At 37.3% G+C, this 18,788-nt stretch overlaps 1 protein-coding gene across 3 annotated transcripts in view; it reads left to right on the plus strand.

Annotated features, from left to right (window-relative positions):
• Positions 1-2,397: 2,397 nt before the first annotated feature.
• Positions 2,398-18,788, plus strand: part of fxyd6 (FXYD domain containing ion transport regulator 6) — a 44,201-nt gene continuing 27,810 nt past the window's right edge. The window contains exons 1-2 of one of the 3 annotated variants that reach the window (XM_052107457.1): positions 2,398-2,625; positions 2,732-2,859. The gene's annotated coding sequence lies outside the window, so the exon portion shown is untranslated. Of the gene's footprint in view, positions 2,860-18,788 lie in introns of all 3 variants that reach the window. The other 2 variants (XM_052107455.1, XM_052107456.1) reach the window with 2 other exon arrangements.

An 18,788-nucleotide genomic window follows, 5' to 3' on the forward strand; every position in this document is an offset into this window, starting at 1 on the left:
CTCAAAGTTTGTAGAGAAACAATCATAACTGTGTAATTTTATTTATGCTACCTCTTCTGTCAGCATGATGCCGGTGGATCATGTTCAGTCTCTTTGTACCCTACGTCATTGTTTTGGCTGATGCTCGCTCTGTCGCATACCTAAGGAGTGAGTGCATAAGCATGAGCAGGAGCAACAGGTAGCTGGCTTCAGTTCACTTAACGAACACAGGTGTCATTAATAACACGGGTTTCTGAATCTTACTTACTGCACCTTTAAGTACTAAAGTACTAATACCACACAGTGAAAATACTCCACTACAAGTAAAAGTCCTGTATTCAAAACTTTACTTAAGTAAATGTAAGTATTATCAGCTAAATTTACTTAAAGTACCAAAAGGTATTACTCTGCAGATAAATATTCCCTGTCAGTGTTTTACTATTATATATGATTTTTTGGATTAATATTACTGCTGCATTAATGTGTATGTTGCATTTTACTGCTATAGATGTTAAAGAGCTCATTTTAACTACTTGATATACTGTTGGGTAGTTTAATCTACAGCAATGCATCATATTCTATCATCATATTCAATCAGCATATGTTTGTAGCATTGCTGTCCTTTGAGAACCATGTACCTAATAAATAAACTTGTCATGATCTCAGAAAAACAGCCTTGTTTTCATCTTTGTAACAATGTATTTTCTAGCTAATCCAAGGGGGATTAACATAGGTTATTTAATTTAAGAAGTAGGATCATTTTCTCAACACATAAAGGAACACGTAATTTTTCAGTTTATCACAAACATTCAAAATCATTTGGAGATACATGGTTTTCACTGGACAGGAACGGTATGAAAAATTGTAAACTGAAAAGTAACTACTGTAGTATTTAAAGCTTCAGACAAATGTAGTGGAGTAAAAAAGTACAATATTTGCCTCTGAGATGTAATGGAGTAAAAGTCTAAAGTTGCATTAAATGGAAATACTCAAGTAAAGGACAAGTACCTCAAATGTGTCCTCAATTACAGTACTTGAGTAAATGCACTTATTTACATTCCACCACTGGAAGCAGACCATGTCATAGGCCCAAGAGGAGACCGGGTCTTGAGTCGAGTTAAGGCTGTTGCTGATGGAGAGAACTGGGAGTGGTAAAGAAAGATGAAACTGTGTTAAGGTAAATACATTGAAGGGCACAGTTTAAATACACATCGAAAGCCAATATTTCCAAAATATTTTAATAAGGTAGAGATTCCAAATTTGAGAGTACACACCCACAGTTAGGTCCATAAGTATTTGAACATTGGCATGATTTCTGTCCAGTAAATTCAATCTGAAATTAAATAAGGACTATGGACTTCAAGTGTAAACTCTTAAATTAGCTTAATTTTCAGATGTATCAAATGAACCATGAAGTAATTATAGCCATTTGACAGATTGCCAATTTCAGAGGACCAAATGTTATTGCACATGTTCCTATAAACTTAAATAAAATTATCATATTTAGTACTTAGTTGCAGATTCTTTGAATTTGATGACCAAATAATACCCTCATACTAAAACCAAAAGCCTGCATTTTAAACTCCTAATCCTTGTTTAATTTAAAATCCAATGCACTGAAGGACAGAGCCAAAACCATTACCCCACCAGCTTCAGCCCTCCACCATTCCAATAGCCCCACTAAACAGCTTCTTCACCACTCCACCGCTTACAGGAATGGCAAGCTCCACCAGCCTCTTCAAAATTTGAAGAGCGACCTGTAACTTATCTTTCTTCCATTTTCATTCCACCTTCCTGTATTTCTGCCTAAGGATGTGAGTGTGATTATTAAGCCACTGTTCCAAATTTACATTTCTTGACTTTATATGGAGCAACAGACTCAAGATTAATTTGAGGTAAATGTAGGCCAACTGACATCTGGTTATGGAAGCTAGTGAAGTGTTGCTCACGTTAACTAACTGCTATTAGAATCTAACTAGCTATTATCTAACGATAAACATTAACTAGAGCTGGCTACATAAAATACCACTATTCATGAGAGGTCAGCTAATGCATTAAAATGTCACAAAATGCAGTCATTTCATCAAGTTACCAGTGAGTGTGCTTGAGAAACACTGAAATGAATGGGGTTCAGTGCTGAAACTATTCTGGGTTTGGAACTATTGGCTGCCCCGTGACGCGTCACATCCGCATTTTTTTTTAAATGACCCTCCAAAAGTTGACCCCATTCACTTCCATTGTAACCTCGACTGGAACCTCTTTTTTAAAAAATAAAATACAATTGTAGCCACGCCTTTACAAAAATTTAGATATATTCACTGGATTAAGGAGTTTGACCACTAGCTCCGATGACGATGATCTCCCCTTGCTGGAGGATTTTGCATATGTGATTATCTTGCTATGAATCTGATTGAATAAATCAGCACCAGAATCAAAACAAAAATCCAAATATGCATCTACACGTTTAGACAATAATAGACTTATGAATAAATGCTGCGACCAGACAAGCAACACGCGTCCGGTGTCTGCCATTGCGCGCGTGGTTGGGCGGGAATCGAGAGAGCGCGAGACAGGAGACAAGGGCGCGCGCGACAAGGAGAGGGGAGGATACTGGGACAAGTCAACAGTCAATATATAGAAAAAGAGGTAAACCTTGTTGCTGGTATACAACATCCAACGGTTTAATGCTCGTTTAAGAGGGATTTTATTCAACCTATAACTTTTCATTACATTTCAAACGCCATAAAAAAAGAATTCAGGGGACAGAAAAGGGGTCGTGGATCTACAGTCGCGCGGATCGTGTCAATAGGAAAAAGCCTATTTTGCCCCACTGTTGCTCATCCACTTGTTTTACAACTACCCTTAAGAAGACGAGACAAGGTAGGGTACGAACTCACTTCTTGTCTAACTAGGGTGTGTTAAGTCGTTGTTGTATGCTTTTCCCACACCTTTATTTATAAATAGCGCATTTCGGACCGTGCGTCAAGGCTCGCTTTTAGTCCATCTTTCATTTGGCACAGTGAGCCTAAATGCCGCAAATAAGTTAAATAAAAAAGGGCTTTATTATGAATTTTTCATTCATAATATAGCTGTAGAGTGTTGAGAGTCGTGAATTCATAGTACGTCTTGCAAATTCTTTGTTTTACAGATAGTATAGAGGATTGGGTTTTCAAAATAATACAGTGCGTTGTTATTGTTTCGGGAGGGTGTGTCCGAAATACCTTATGAAAGCATAAAATGACACACCATAGCTTACATTATCTGTGTTATGTTTTACAGTCTATTGAGAAAAGACGTATCGACCGCGTAAATGAATATATTTGCATAATGAAAATAACGAAAAAAATGCGAATATGCCTAAAGAATTAAATTCTTCGGCCAAAGCGAGACACATTTGGCAGGGAAGATGATGGCACGCGAGTGGATTAGAGTTTGATTACGAAGAGGAAAATGTATTGGCATGTGGGAAAAAAGTGTGGTGAAAATTGCTTTTATTAGGTCATGCATGCTGAAGAAATCCACAGGTTGGGAGGGGTCTGACTATACAACAGGTAGCGCGTAATCTTCTGATCTTTCTGAATTGGGTCTATTAACGGGGTCGTAGAATAGAGCATTTAAATGCGTTTAAATAATAATACAATATATATGTATTTGTCTCCTTTGCCATCAGTCTATAAACAAAGTTATGACCTTGTTACTTTGTATTGGATCCTAACAATCACAGTCGAATTTCCTAAATTATTTTAAATTTCCCAAACTATTGACTTGGAATGCTTGGGGAAGTAACGAGGATGCTACACATCGTTTTCTTTTTCCCGACAATGCTAGCCGACTATTACTTTCTGTTTTTACGCTGCCAACAATCCCTTACAAAACTACGGCCATCTTTTTTGTCCTAATAATCGTAATCACCTGACGGAAACAGTTGCCATAGCAATAATTCGGCTCCCTATAGAGGCGCGTCTGGCAGCGCGCCAATGAAAGCTTTGTTGTCATGGATACAATTTACCCTCGTTGTGGTGGTGATGAAGCCTAAGGGTCTCACTTTAAATAAGCGAAAATGAACCACTGTTCACAACCAGATGTTAATTAAACTGAAATTCTGCATCTGTTTTCATAAACACATATTTTATACATGAATATGTTAGGGAATAATTAAGGATGTCTTCCCATATTACATCTAATAAAAAAAAAAAAATTAATATAAAAAAAAAAAAATATATATATATATATATATATATATATATATATATATATATATATATATATATATATATATATATATATATATATCATTACAGAATGGAGATTGTTTTGCTATTAAAGTTTATTATTTAGATATAATTTTATATTTTTTCAAACATACAAAAAGAAAAATAGCATATCACTAATGTCTTTCTTTTCAATTTGGCTTAGACACACATGCTGGAATCTGGATATGAAGTTAGGATATTTGGGTAACAGTGTCATGTGTCCATGTTGTGAAGTCATAATACATTCAGAGCTCCATCCAACATATTTCCCAAAGCAACACATTTTCCATTAAATTCAGATGGTAAGAATGACAACTGGCATGAGAGGTTTTGGGTGGTGTTTTTATTGGGCCAAAAGAGTGCAAAAAGTGAGAGATAATTAGATGGGGAGACACAGCTCTAATTCTGGCAGAATGAATGCTGTGTAAACGCTTCCTGCACTCATTTTATACCTAGTCATGAGAGCTCCTCTGATGATAATATTCACTCTCATTTATAGAGCGAGTCATATCTATGAGGTCATATTCTGTCAGTTTCTCACATTGTCTAGTAGCTATTCCATTGGCCCTATAAAAAAACACAAATATTTTTAGGTTTCACTAAATTCTGTTTTACATTGTTCCAAATTCTTTGATTTCCTGGATTTTATGTTTTATGTTTTAATTCAGTTTTAGCATCAAAATGGTGTCTAATCAAATTTATTCCTAAAACTGTTATCATAAACTTATTTGGGCAATCCATTTGACATGTTCATTTTGTGTGATTCAATGAAAAATAACTTATTAAAAAATGTATGCAAATAATCATGCACCCTTAAGGTATTCTCCTACACTGACAACCATAATAAGTTGACTAATTTAATTGCGTAAACTTGTTCCCTCAATAGAAGTGAGCAATGTTATCTACAAAACTGCAATAAAATTTAAATAAGTTAAATTAGCTTGGTGTTCATATAAAATAAACTTAATTATTAGGTTGTTAACTATAGATGCAAGTAGACTTCACACAAATTTGCTATTTAAATTTGTTGTTTCTACTGTTGTTAATAATTTTAATCAAACAGTAGTGCAGCAGATCATAACTGATTCTTGGTCAATCATTAAATAATTTTAACTCTCCATAGAAATAAATATATACCTTTAAATGCAATTGTTCTAAGAGAATTAATCAACAGGGTCAAACTTGACCAGATGGGACAATGACACCCTAATGGTGACATCACACGAAACAACTATTTGCAAAAAACAACATAAATAATACTACTAAAGAGTTAAAACCTCTATATATTATTATATATAACTGTTTACATTTCCCCAAATGTTTTCTTTGACCAAAGGAAACATAATTAAAGAATTCAAACTCAAAGCATTATGGGTATTCCCCATACCCTCAATTTTGTACTCAAAAGTTTGAGATATTAGCACTTAAAATCTTAAGTATGTGTATTTTTGTAAGATGAATAAGTTAAACGAACTTAAATATTTAAGGTATGAGCCCAAAACTTGACATTTTAAGTAATTATTAATCAAGATGACTTGATATTTCCAGTAATGACAACTTTAGGGTTTACAGTGTACCATTGGAGCAATTTAAAGGGTCATGAAACTCTAAAACAATTTTTTTAGGTATATATTTCTTGCACATAAGGGAAGAGAATGTATTTTTAATTTCAAGAGGAAAAGGTTTATTTTAGTCTGTCTGCCTGGTTTGAAATGAACATCAAGTCAACATCATAGGTCATGACGTAAAGGGTTTAGCTTTCCATTGAAATACGTCATGGGTGTTCTCGATAATATTCATGAGAAGGTTTGGCCTTTACCCTTTGACAAGCGAGTGCCACAGATGTTGTTGCCATGCACGTGACCAGTGCTTCAAACTCTTAAGCGTTGTTAGTTGAGAGAGTACTGTGACTCGAGTCTTTTAAAAATGTGGTGAGAGCTCAACTGTGCTAAAACAGGGGGTGTTCTGACCCTTTAAGCTTAAAGTACTGCCTTGATGTTTTTGCAAATCTGAGGCAGTAGGAGGCAGTCAGTACAGCCTGAGCTTTGGCTTGGCAACAGCATATGAGAGCAGCGGAGATGTGGGGTCGTAATTCAGAAAGATCCTAGCTTTACAATCCTATCTTATTTGTTTAGTAACCTTAGGTTAGGTTGAGACTAACTGAATTGCAAAATGGATTGCTGTCTAGAGTGGGCCAATAATATGCTTATATAATATGATCAATGATATGGAAATGACATAAAAAATTAAATGGATTTCCAATGCCATTTTTTGTATCGTCTAATCAATGTTTAACTTGTGTGCTCTCACATTAATGTAATGCATTGGAATTATCTGAATGTTTATATTTATATTACATTATGTTTATAATCATTTTAATTATTATATACTAAATAAGTTTAATTTGGGGGGCCTTTCTCTATAATTATTTATACATGCAATTAATTGCAACTATTTTTATTTATTTATTGGCACATTATGGAATTATTTCAATTAAAATTTTAAATCGATGGACAGCCCTAAATGTAATATATTTAATATTTATAATATAACCATTAATTTACATCCTAACCTTGTGTAGTTTTTATCAAACAAAGGGCATCAATCCAGAGCTTCACAGCATAATTGCACAGCAGCATTGATTACAGACAGAGCAGAGTGGTGCTCATTCACTTTGAAGCATGCAGAATGTACAGCTCTGGAAAATATTAAGAGACCACTGCAAAATTATCAGTTTCTCTGGATTTACTATTTATATGTATGGGTTTGAGTAAAATGTAAAAAAAAAATTATTCCATAAATTACTGACAAAATTTCTCCCAAATTCCAAATAAAAATATTGCCATTTACACAGTCAGAAAAAAGGGCACCATTTTTACCTTTAGGGGTACAATGGTTTGTCACTGGGGCAGTACCCTCAAAGGTACATTAGTGTACCCTTAAACATGGGTACATTTTCGTACCCTTACAGCTTGTACCTTTTAAGAGGCAAATATGTACCCTTGGTGAATAAGATGGACCTCAGTGATATGGTGCTATAATGAACCTTTGGAAAAGCTGCAAATTTGGCCTTTTAACCTGTTGATGCTCATTGACCCCACCCATAGGCCTGACTTTACTTTGTTTAAATTAGTTCAAATTGACTATATAGTGTGTTGTTCAAAGTTGTTCAAATCTTTGCAATAGCACATTGCAGGAAGTGAGCATATTATTCATATAGGGTGAAAAACGTCATGTTAAATAAGAAAGAATGCACTTTTTTAAGTGCATATTATCCCCTCTTTGATTCTTATTCCCCTGCACACCATCCATTTGATCAGGACTTGAACCATCCTGGTGAAAGCCATTTTCATATGTTGTATCAGCATCAGATTGTAAGAGGAAAACATAATGTAATCTGAAAAACCAAAACTTTCCAAGATTTACTAAATTCGCTATGACAAAACTTACAGTATATCAACATTCTGATGAAACTAAAACATTTGTTTGACAATATTTACTACTCATATATTCTGCAGTAATGCCACAGTCAATACCTGGATGATCTTCTGCAAGCATCTCCTCTCTTGCTTCAAAGTATATTTTGGCCTAAAGGATTTTTCTTGGTGCAAGCTCATTCAAAATACTAGTGAAGCCCTCCTTGAAGCACTGGACAGTTGATTAATGGATTCAGTCAATTTTATCACATAACTGAAGAGAAAAAAAAAATTATAGTGATGGAAAGTTAATAATTCACATTAACTTGATATTAAAGTGATCACACCAGTCTTATAGAAATATTTCAGCCAAAAATGAAAATTATGTCCTAACTCACCCTTATGTCACTCCAGACCTGTATATCTTTTTCTTCTGTGGAACACAAAAGGTGAATGTTTGAAATCCTCATAGTGCTTACTGTGAGTGTAAGGTGACTTTTAAAAAAAGCATAAAAAGAGGGAAAAATACCATATAACCACAGTAAAAGGGTGTTAAGAATCAATGATACTTAAACTATATTCCAAGTTTGTTCACATGATGCAGTGAGAACCAGTGATGTTTTCAGAGCTTTATTGCTTTAATAACAACTTAAATTGTGTTCAGTTCAACAAAGTGATCATATCACTACAGAAAACCCGGAATACATTGCACCTTTTATGTCAAAGACTTTTACTGTGGTTTATGTCCCGCCACCAGAAATTCACCTTTTGTGTTACAAAGAAAAGAGTCCTGTTGGTTTGAGTCCAAATAAAAAGTGCAGACGAAAGCATTTGTTCAATCTCAACTATACAAACATTTTTCCCCATTTGAACTTAAAGGGGACCTATAATGCAAAATTCACATGTTTGTACATAAATGTGAGTCGGCAGTGTGTGTTTGTACACAACCACCCTTCAATGTTAAATGTCCTCCCACTTTCTTTTAATCAATAACATTGTGTTAAATTGTATTGTTTTTGTCATGTTTGAGAAGGACTCATTCTTGAATGTCGAGTTATTGAAAATTAATGCAAACCTGAGGCGTAAAGGTCACAACGCCATTACCAATAAGGGGTGTGCAATAATTTTCTATAATATGATGGTTCCCTGTCAGTTACTCCATACTAAACTGAAGTAGGAAAACAATATGGTAGCTTCTCAAGCTTGTGTAATAGCCGGGACTTGAACTCAGGTCTCTGACGGGAGAGTCAGACTCTCAATCGTCGAGCCACTGGAAGATGGTGAACCCAATAGTAAGATGCACTGATAAAAATGTAATGATCAAAAAACAAAACCATTACAAAAAGGGCATTACACAAAAAAATTACATTTTTTTCAGATCTTAAAGCAAAAAATCCAGAGGAGAAAGTCCAAAAAAATAAAACAGAGAAGGGTATAATCCAAAGGCAAGAGATAATAAAATATCTCAGAGTTAGAGAACACTTACTCAGGGAACTGGCTTCAGGAAAATAAATACCAAGCAAATAAACTAGTAGACAGAGTCACTTAAATACACACAGCTGAAAGAGAGTGTGAACCTAATAACACTAATTACAAGTTGGGTAAGCTGGGCATGAGAGCACCATGACACAACACAAGCAAAATACTGACAGGACCCCCCCTCTCTAGGAATGGCTCCTGACGTTCCTCCCAGGATGATCAGGTTTGTGAGCGTGGAAGTTATTTTGGGCCCAAATTAATTTAGTGTCCAAGATGTCTCTGGCAGGAACCCAGGAGCGCTCCTCTGGGCCATAGCATTCCCACAAGATACTGAAGTGATCCTCTCACCCTACGGGAATCCAGTATTCGGTGGACTGTGTAAGCTGGAGGTTGAGGTTTACCTACTGGAGCAAAAGGAGAAGACAAAACTGGTTTTAGAAGGGAGACATGAAATGTGGGATTCATTTTTAAGAACCTATGATAGTACTGTATAAATGGTAAGTAAAAGGGTTAACTTTCCTTGACACTTTGAAAGGTCCAATGAATCACTGGGAGATTTTGCGGGACTCCAAACCTAAGGGTAGGTTCTTTGTGGAGAGCCAAACTCTCTGTCCAGAATGCAGAGTGCGGGCAGGTCTACGATTAGCCTTTCACTAGTACTGATGAGAAACTTGTGTCAAGCCTTCTTCCAAGTCAGATGACAGTGTTGGATGAACTGCAGTGATGAGGGACTCCCAACTTATACTTCATGGTCTGGGAACAGTGGAGGGGCCTAACCAAACTTGCATTCGACGGGAGACATGCCTATAGCCGAGGAGCATAGAATGTTGTACTCCACCCACATAATGAAGGATGACCAGAATGATGGGTTATTGGCAGCCATGCACCTCAGAGTAGTCTCCAAATCCTGGTTTAACCTCTCCATTTGGCTATTGGACTCAGGATGGAATCCAGGAGATAGGCTCACTGTTGCCCCCAAAAGTTGACAGAATTCCTTCCAGAATCAAGAGGAAAACTGAGGGCCTCAATCATATACAGTGTCCTGTGGGATGCCAAAAACACGAAAAACATAATGATCAACTCTGCAGTCTCTTTAGCAGTGGGTAATCTGGGAAAGGGAATGAATCTGCCAGCCTTAGAAAATCTGTCAACAATGAGCATAATGTTGGTGTTACATTGGTGTTACATTGAAATCCATGGAGAGGTGTGACCAGGGTCTTTGTGGTATAAAGAGAGGATGGAGCAACCCCTGAGCAACCCCTGAGGTGAGCAATGAGAGACCTTCCCATGATTGCATGTGGGACAGGTGCTTACAAAGGTTTTGGTTTCCTCCTTAATGGTTGGCCACCAAAACATTCTCTGGAGGAATTCAAGGGTGTGAGTAGTGCCTGGATGGCAGGTCAGACGAGAAGAATGACCCTACCGGAGAATCTGGGAGCAAACAGCTTTAGGGACAAACAAGCAGTTGGTTGGCCCCCCTCATGGGTCTGGTTCCCAGGCCTGGGCTTGTCTTACTGTATTTTCAAGATCCCATCTTACACAGGCCACTATCTTGGAGCTTAGGATAATGGGTGTGATAGAATCTTCTTGGTTACTGCTTGCGTATAATCGAGAGAAAGCTTAAGGTTGCCTGTCAAGGGTTGAGTCACTTGGCCTGCTGAATGTACTCTAGATTTTTGTGGTCAGTGAGTACTTGAAATGGGTGTTTGGCCCCCTCAATCCAATGTCTCCTTTCTTTGAGAGCCAGTTTAACAACCAGTAACTCACGGTCTCCTACATGATAATTCCTCTCTGTTGGTGTAAGGCGGTGTGATAGGAATGCACATGGATTAAGTCTGTTATCCTCCCCTCTCTGGGAAAGCACTGCTCCAACATCCACATCCGAAGCATCCATCTCCACAATGAAGAGTTTGTCTGGGTCTGGGAGAGTAAGAATGTGTGCTGAAGTAAAGCGGAGTTTGAGTTCATTGAAGGCCAACTATGCTTCAGGAATTATTCCCTTTAGTGAGAGCTGATAGGAGAGCCACCACAGAACTGAAGTTCAAAATGAATTTGCGGTAAAAGTTGGCGAAGCCAAGAAATCGCTGCTCCTCCTTCACAAACAAGGGAGTGGGCCAATCCGTTACTGCTTGAACTTTTTGGGGATCCATTTGTATATGGCCAGGCTTAATTATGAATTCCAGGAACTTGGGTCACATGGAATTCACACTTTTAGGGTTTGACATAAAGGTGATTATCGAGGAAGCGTCTAAGAACATTCCTAACATGCTCCACATGCTCATTGAGGGAATTTGAAAAAATGAGAATATCGTCCAGATAGGTGAATACAAACTGATTGAGCATGTATCTAAGGACATCATTTATCAGAGCTGGGAAAATTGCAGGGGCATTGGTGAGGCCAAAGGGCATGGGTACTCATAATGCCCGGTGGGAGGGTTAAATGCAGTCTTCCACTCATCCCCTTGTCTAATGCGCACAAGATGGTAAGCATTTCACAAGTCGAGTTTGGTGAAGATGGAAGCCCTCTGCAGTATCTCAAAAGCTGTGGCCAAAAGAGGCAAAGGGTAACATTCTGGATAGTGATCTATGCAGGGTCGATCCTTTTTACCCACAAAGACAAAAAACAGCACCAGCAGGAGAAGTGGACTGATGAATACGGTCCCAATGTAATTGTCCATACCTGCATGCTCGGGAGAAGACAAGGAGAAGATGCAGCCCCTGGGGGACAGGTACCTGGAAGCAGGTCAGTGGTGCAGTCATAAGGGCGGTGTGATGGTAAAGAGGTGACTTTCTTTTACTGAAGACTTCCTTGATGTGGTGGTGGTACTGAGTGGGGACTTGAGATAGGTCTAGGGGTTCTTGAGACTCGAGAATAGGGTCAGGGGAACTCTGGAACAAACAGGTCACATGAGAAGTGGGACCCCAATTGAGGATTGCGCCATTGGACTAGTCAATATGAGAGTTATGGTGAAGAAGTCAGGGTGACCAAAGATCACAAGGAACTCAGTTTGTCAATGAATGAGAAGTTTTACGAATGCCATTTCTTACTTTGCATGCAACGCTAAAGCAAGGTCGTGGCTGTAACCAATCAAGAGATATGCCTCAGTTGCACCACGATTGCCAAGCTCACGATTGGCTGCTGCTGTAATTAATCATGATGGTGTAAGTGCCCTTAACTGCTGATGTTGTTTCACAATGTGCAGCAGCATTATTTTGCACCATTTTTTTTTTGCTTGTAACGGAAACCTTGCTAGCAACACAGTCAAATGGTTATATTGTTATTTTCCAGGACAAATTATAATTTTTCCTGGACATTTAGGTATTTTTCTAATTTCTGCATTGCAAAATGTCAGGTTTTCTAGGATGCGTGGGAACCCTACTACAGTACATAATTTGGTTTTACTACATTATAACTAATGGGCCCTATTCAGATGGGACTAGATTTACCTAGGGAATTACGAAAAATCTTATTACACAGGCGTTCTTTTTTATTTTAATCACAACCTCTGTAAGAATTACAGAGGTAATTATCTATTGTTTTTTTTCTAATTTGGGTGACCTCTGAGAAATCTTATCCTGTCAGAATAGTAATGTGTCTGTGATTGCTGCATATTATTATATATATATTTTTTTTTACTAGAGTTCAGGGCTCCAGACTGCAACTAAAATGGTTGCAAATGTGACCACAAATAATTTATTGCAACTATAATTTAAAATCTAGTTGCCATTGGCGACAGTCCGGTTGTGTGCGTTCATATGCGGTTTCATCAGATATCATCTTGTGAGTTATTGAATACATTTATATAGCGTGCACCAGTGTATCTCGCGCCGTTTTTCACCTGTTCTGTTGTGGTGATGAGCTCACTTCATGCAACAACAAACCCAGCACAAGAGAATCATGACCAATTTATTCTTTTCAACCGGAAATGTTTCATGAGTCACCCGAAAAGAACCGAGGGTTTGAATTCAGGAGCTTAGGTTAGCAGTTTGAATCTGATTCACTTTCTCAGCAAACTGAGCCGAAAGTGAGCTCACAACTGGGAGTTCAGACAGTTCAAAATTAGAGTCCCATATGTATGTTGGGCTCCTATACAATTAAAAGTCCCATAGTGTACCAACTTATTTTTCGTAAAAAACTTGAACAGCAGCTGCAGATCTGATGCCAACTGTGGAAAATGCCTCAAGCACAGTTTAGAGCTGACCATAACTGGACGCACCTGAAAGGGCTTTTCGCTGTGAAAAAGGCCAATTGCTTGATTGTGTCATGTGAGTTTAACTTGCTCAAGCCAGATATCAGCATTAATCCTGCCTCTAATTTAAAAAAAAAACATATCAAGGTACATTTCATATTTCTGCTTACTAGATTTTGTGTGCCTATAACGTAGCCTGTAATTTAACTATCTATCACTGAGATTATTGGGTTGATGTGAGAGATTATTGCAATGTTATCAACAGGGCTAGGCAATAAAATGAGCTAGAAGTTTATCTGAAAAAAGAGAGATGTCCTCGATCAAACGTTTGAGTAATTTTTGATATTTAGCCTATGTTCTACATCTAAAACAGAGGTGTTCTTTACATAAATCATGATAGCATGAGCACCACTTGTTGGTTGATCTATATGAAATGACTTTTTATTTCCTGACATCTGTAGCTGCGCGCTGTTGGATTGACAGGTGGCTAATGTCTGAGCGCTAATTCTACGTGTCTAAATTATCAAATACACATTAGAATTCTGCTAGTGCCCTTCTTGTTGAGGCATTAATGTAAACGCAGTCAGTTATGTCTTAAGTGAATATAAAAAAAGCGTATTTGCATCAAAATGTTGGACATCAAGTGTTCATGTAACCGAATTGAGCACTGTCTAGTAGGCTATGTCATATAAAGGCTATTCATCAAACAACATTAACAAGGAAATGACACAGTTGTAGTATCTTTTGAAAGAAGACACTCCCATTATACACTTCCATCTTTGTAAAAACTAGAGATTCCAATCCTTTCTGAATCAGTAGCTACATGAAATCACAGAAGTCCAATGTAAATAATTGTAACACACATATCATTTTGAAAACAAATTCCATCTCAATAGTGCTATAGATGGAATATTAATGGAGGAGGTGAAGTTTCCTGCGAGGTGAAATGCTTAAATCCAGACAGGGGTTTACAGAATATTGCAATGATTAATACAGACAGTCAACACTTAGTCTTGCTTTCCTCTCAGATATGGATACACAAGTGGTAATGGTTTCTAGTCATATCTCTGAGGGACTGCTTGTCATTGGAGGCAGTGCAATGAAACAGAGGATCTGTCAGAGTGGGTCTGCTGTCTTCTGTATGCCCGCACTGCTCTGTTGTGACACATGATTGAAGGTCTGTAATAGCCATCAGGATTTCTCCTTGTAGAGTCAGGCATGAATGTGTTTGGTGCATTAGTGATGCTAGTGCTTCAGATAAGCAAAATATACTTATATCACTGAGAGGATTCAACCTGGTTAGGGGTCATTTAATGTTGTCTGTGAGAACATTTTATGGTTGTGGTAAGGTACAGAGGTCAAGCTCCAATGAAATGAGACAAAAAACAAAAATACTACTTTATACTTTTTTTCTGTTGGTCTTTGAGCTGATATTGGGTGACAAGCTACACTGTTAACATTATCACGAATAAGCTAGTCATAGCCAGCTATGGTAAAAGACATGAGAAGTTATCCAAAATTATACTTTGTTGCAAGAATTAATTGTGTGTCAGAGACATTAATTGGAAGACATGGGATAAGATTTCCATATTTACATGAGATCCATAATTTCCATTTGGTTAGCCACACTGTTATACAGTTAAGTAAAATGTACACACATATTAGAACACACCAGCGGCATAACTACAGGCAGTGCAGTTGCAGTGGGGCCCGGGGAATAGGGTGGCCATAACAATAGGCCGAAGACTTATAAGGGAGACAAGTACTGGGGCTTTCAAGATTCTTGTTCTAACAATTTAAAGCATAATGGAAAAAGATATGTAAAAAATAGCTTTAAATGGCCTTCGACCAATTAATATCTTCGCACCACAAATGAGGTGCAAATGGCATAGTTTTCAGACAATTACATAGTTCACTTTACAAGTTAATCATGACACCATTTAGAGATGACGGTGCCCTACTTAACTAGACCGATCAAATAGTGAAATCTGAAAAGTAGTTTGGCATTTCTTTAGCTAAAATGTGTGCTTACCTAAATTCGAAACACTGCCCCTAGTGGCTTAAGTGGTAAGTGTTGTCGGGTGCATAGGCACGTGGAGGGGTGCCAAAAGCAAGTTGTAAAGTGAGTTCCTCAACATCATAAATTAAAGACTCTGCCAAGGTGGTGCCTTTAATGTCTGACTCAACCTTGTATAAGAATGCACATCTGTTTATTTTCAACCATCATCTGAACATAGGAAACTTTTCAGGATAGCACATAACCTGCCTTCAGACCCCACCTCACTCATGTTATAAATCAGGTAACACCCACACTTAATGGTCATCACATGACATGGCCATCTCAACCATCTGCAAGAGACTGTTCTGAAGAAACTAGAGCTGACCAATATGGGATTTTTGAGACTGATACGATACCAATTTTAGATGGGGAAAATTCACCGATTACCAATATGGTTTCCAATATAGTTGCCAAAACAGACCTTTTCTATGTGGATTGTGCACAGATTTTGAACCGATATGATTATGCAAAGGTACTCAGAAGGCTGCTTTCTTAAACAAATACTTTTTTTGTTTAAGAATATTTGATTATTATACATTGTCAACAAATTCTAAAAATGAATACTGAGAAAATAAAGAATAAATAAAAATACAATAAATAGCTTAATAAACATCAATACTGTATGTTCAGTATCAGTCAGTTGCTGACCATTTAAATAAAGAATAAATACAAATACAATAAATAGCTAAATAAACATCACCGTAATCTGCTAAACACGTTCAGGGGAAATTTTCAACAGTAGAAAACCAGACTTTTAAATATTATATTTTATAAATGCAATGACTTGAATTGTTCGGTTGAAGGGGGTACCAAACTGTGAATACTGAACTAAACAGTTTGGTGAGTACATGTTTAAACATTTGCTTCCAATCAACTGACAAGCAATGAAAGTAGCATTGCATTTCACCAACTAGGAAACAACATAGCAACATAACACACAACAGACACAATCCACCACTGCACCGTTGTCTGCTGAGCTGCAAAAATATGCTCTGATGTTTACCTTTCAATCTGCTGCATTACAGACTACATTAAAAAACTATAGCTGGCTAACATAGTAAACAGATGTGATAAACATGAGTGACATTGTTGTCACAAAGAGGGTTAACGTTATATTAGTTACATTGAAAATGGGAAATTATGGGGTCGTTGTTTATTTACTTTACAGTATGTATGTCACAAACTAGTTAGCAGCTTACCGAGAAGACACTGCTTAACTCCGCCCTGACTGCAGTACCAACGTCAGCTCAGCTCTGTAAACAGTGGAGTCAGAACACGCTCTGCTGGACAAACTACATTATGACACCAATTTAAGCATCATTATCTGCACTATATGTTCTGAAAAAGGTTTTCATATCTGTGCATATTGGTAAACATACTGTATATACTGATATATTGGTGAAAGGTTAATATCGGGCAGTAGAAGAAACACCAACGGTTGCCATGGACATCTAAGACACTCCTTTTTCCTTCTATATAAACAATTTGCTACACTTATATTAGACAAATAAGGGAGGATGAGACATTTTCTGTGGAATGCTTGACCATCATATTCTAAAACCTCATCCAAGAAAAAGAGCTTGAAGACTTGAAGAAAGCAGGCTTTCTTTGAAATTATCCCTTTGTATTATCTTTTTAGCAGGACCCAAAACTGCTCTGCTCTGCTCATAAATTCAAATGTACAAAATTAGCTTTTCAAGTGTATACACAAATCAAGATATCTCATTTTAATCCAGAAACTTTGAAACAATGGCAAAACTTACTTTACTGTAATTTATCCTGCACATAATCTGCCAAAGTGCTACAAAAAAATATATATTTTGTATCGTATGATGGAAGTGGCAATTGTTACCTTAAGGAGCTATTTCTACCTGATCTGACCTTTAAAATTAGTTTTGCTTGTGTAAACTAATGTTTTCAGGTTCTTTCAGTGATTGTTTTTATTTTTTTTTTAATCAAACCCACAGACCCACAGTTTTTAAAGATGAAAGTATTGAACGTAAGGCATGTGCAAACTCAAATTTCCCAGATGAAATGATCACCTTTGCTGTAGAGGAATAGTGGACCCATCAGTACTCTTCATTTTAGCAAAATGAGTCACAGTGGGTGGGTTGAAGGGTGTCATGAAGTAAAGGTTGGCATTTATGTCTTGCCTTAGAGGCAGTCAGTTATTTATGTATTTATCTGTGTGATGTCACATAGCAGGTAAAATCCAAACAAGCTGTTTTTGCAGCTTGGTTTAAATAAATGTTTTTTCTTGGAAGTTTTGAGTTCTGACATTTTAGATTGTACAGTATGTGTTTATAGTGCAATGACCTCTTCGGAAAAATCAAGAAAAATGTCAATCATCATGTCACGACCCCTTTAACACAAACCCAAACCCTAACACCCTGTCTACGCTGGGCAAATCTTTTATTTTCAATGGAAATACACTGCTATAAATATGTCTGGTCAACCATCCTGACCCACCATCTTGCTTGCGAGAGATACAGGGTGCACTAACAGTTGCATTAACATGCGATGTTGCCTGAAATTTGATAAAGACAATTAATTAATGAAAGTTACATTTATGTAGTGCTTTTCTGACACTATACTCAAAGTGCTTTACACAGTGAATGGGACTCTCCTCAACCGCCTCCAGTGTACAGCATCCACCTAGATGATGCAACGCAGAGCCGGCGCCAGCCGAGCGCTGATGAGGGGGCATCTGAAATACCGAGAGGGGGCGTTCACATTAACGCACGTCACCACTTTTTGCCAATTTAATTTGTGTGTACCAATACAAATTAAAACATCTCCAGTTAACTAGCAGAGCATTTCTTTTGTTTGTTTCATTTTGTTTGTTTCATAGAGTCATTCTCTAGTGCTGAAATGTGTTGTTTTTTAAATCAAGTGATCAAAGTGCTCGTTGCCGCTTCGTTCAGTGAAGCGGATACATTGTTGTCTTGTGGCTCACACAGTCTTCACACAGACGCGCTGATATAGAACATAAACTTTAAGTCTTTAGACTTGCAATACCGTATATAAGATCTCATTAAACGAAAAATAAACACAACTGTAGACTACTATTTAAATCCATTGATGGACATCGTAATGTTATTGTACATCTGATTTTTAGCATTTTATTAGAAACAACTGTCTGCGACTAATTATTAAACATTTTAAATCATAAGCAAAATATTAGATCGTAGGCTACCTGTAGTCTCAGTAGAGCTGCAATCTTCTCTTCGATGAGTGAAACCTCCTCAGCAGTAACTCTTTCCATTCGTCTCTGAATTTTCTACTTAGGTCATTTTCAAATGCCAGCTGGATCAGATGTGCTTTTCGTCTATGCAACATGCTGCGTCTGTGCTCAGAAAATACACTCTTAAGCGTTGAGAAAGAGTTCTCGCACATAGCAGTCGATGCCCCA

The sequence above is a fragment of the Xyrauchen texanus genome, chromosome 36 (genome assembly GCF_025860055.1).
Source record: "Xyrauchen texanus isolate HMW12.3.18 chromosome 36, RBS_HiC_50CHRs, whole genome shotgun sequence".
In the NCBI taxonomy this organism is placed as follows: domain Eukaryota; kingdom Metazoa; phylum Chordata; class Actinopteri; order Cypriniformes; family Catostomidae; genus Xyrauchen; species Xyrauchen texanus.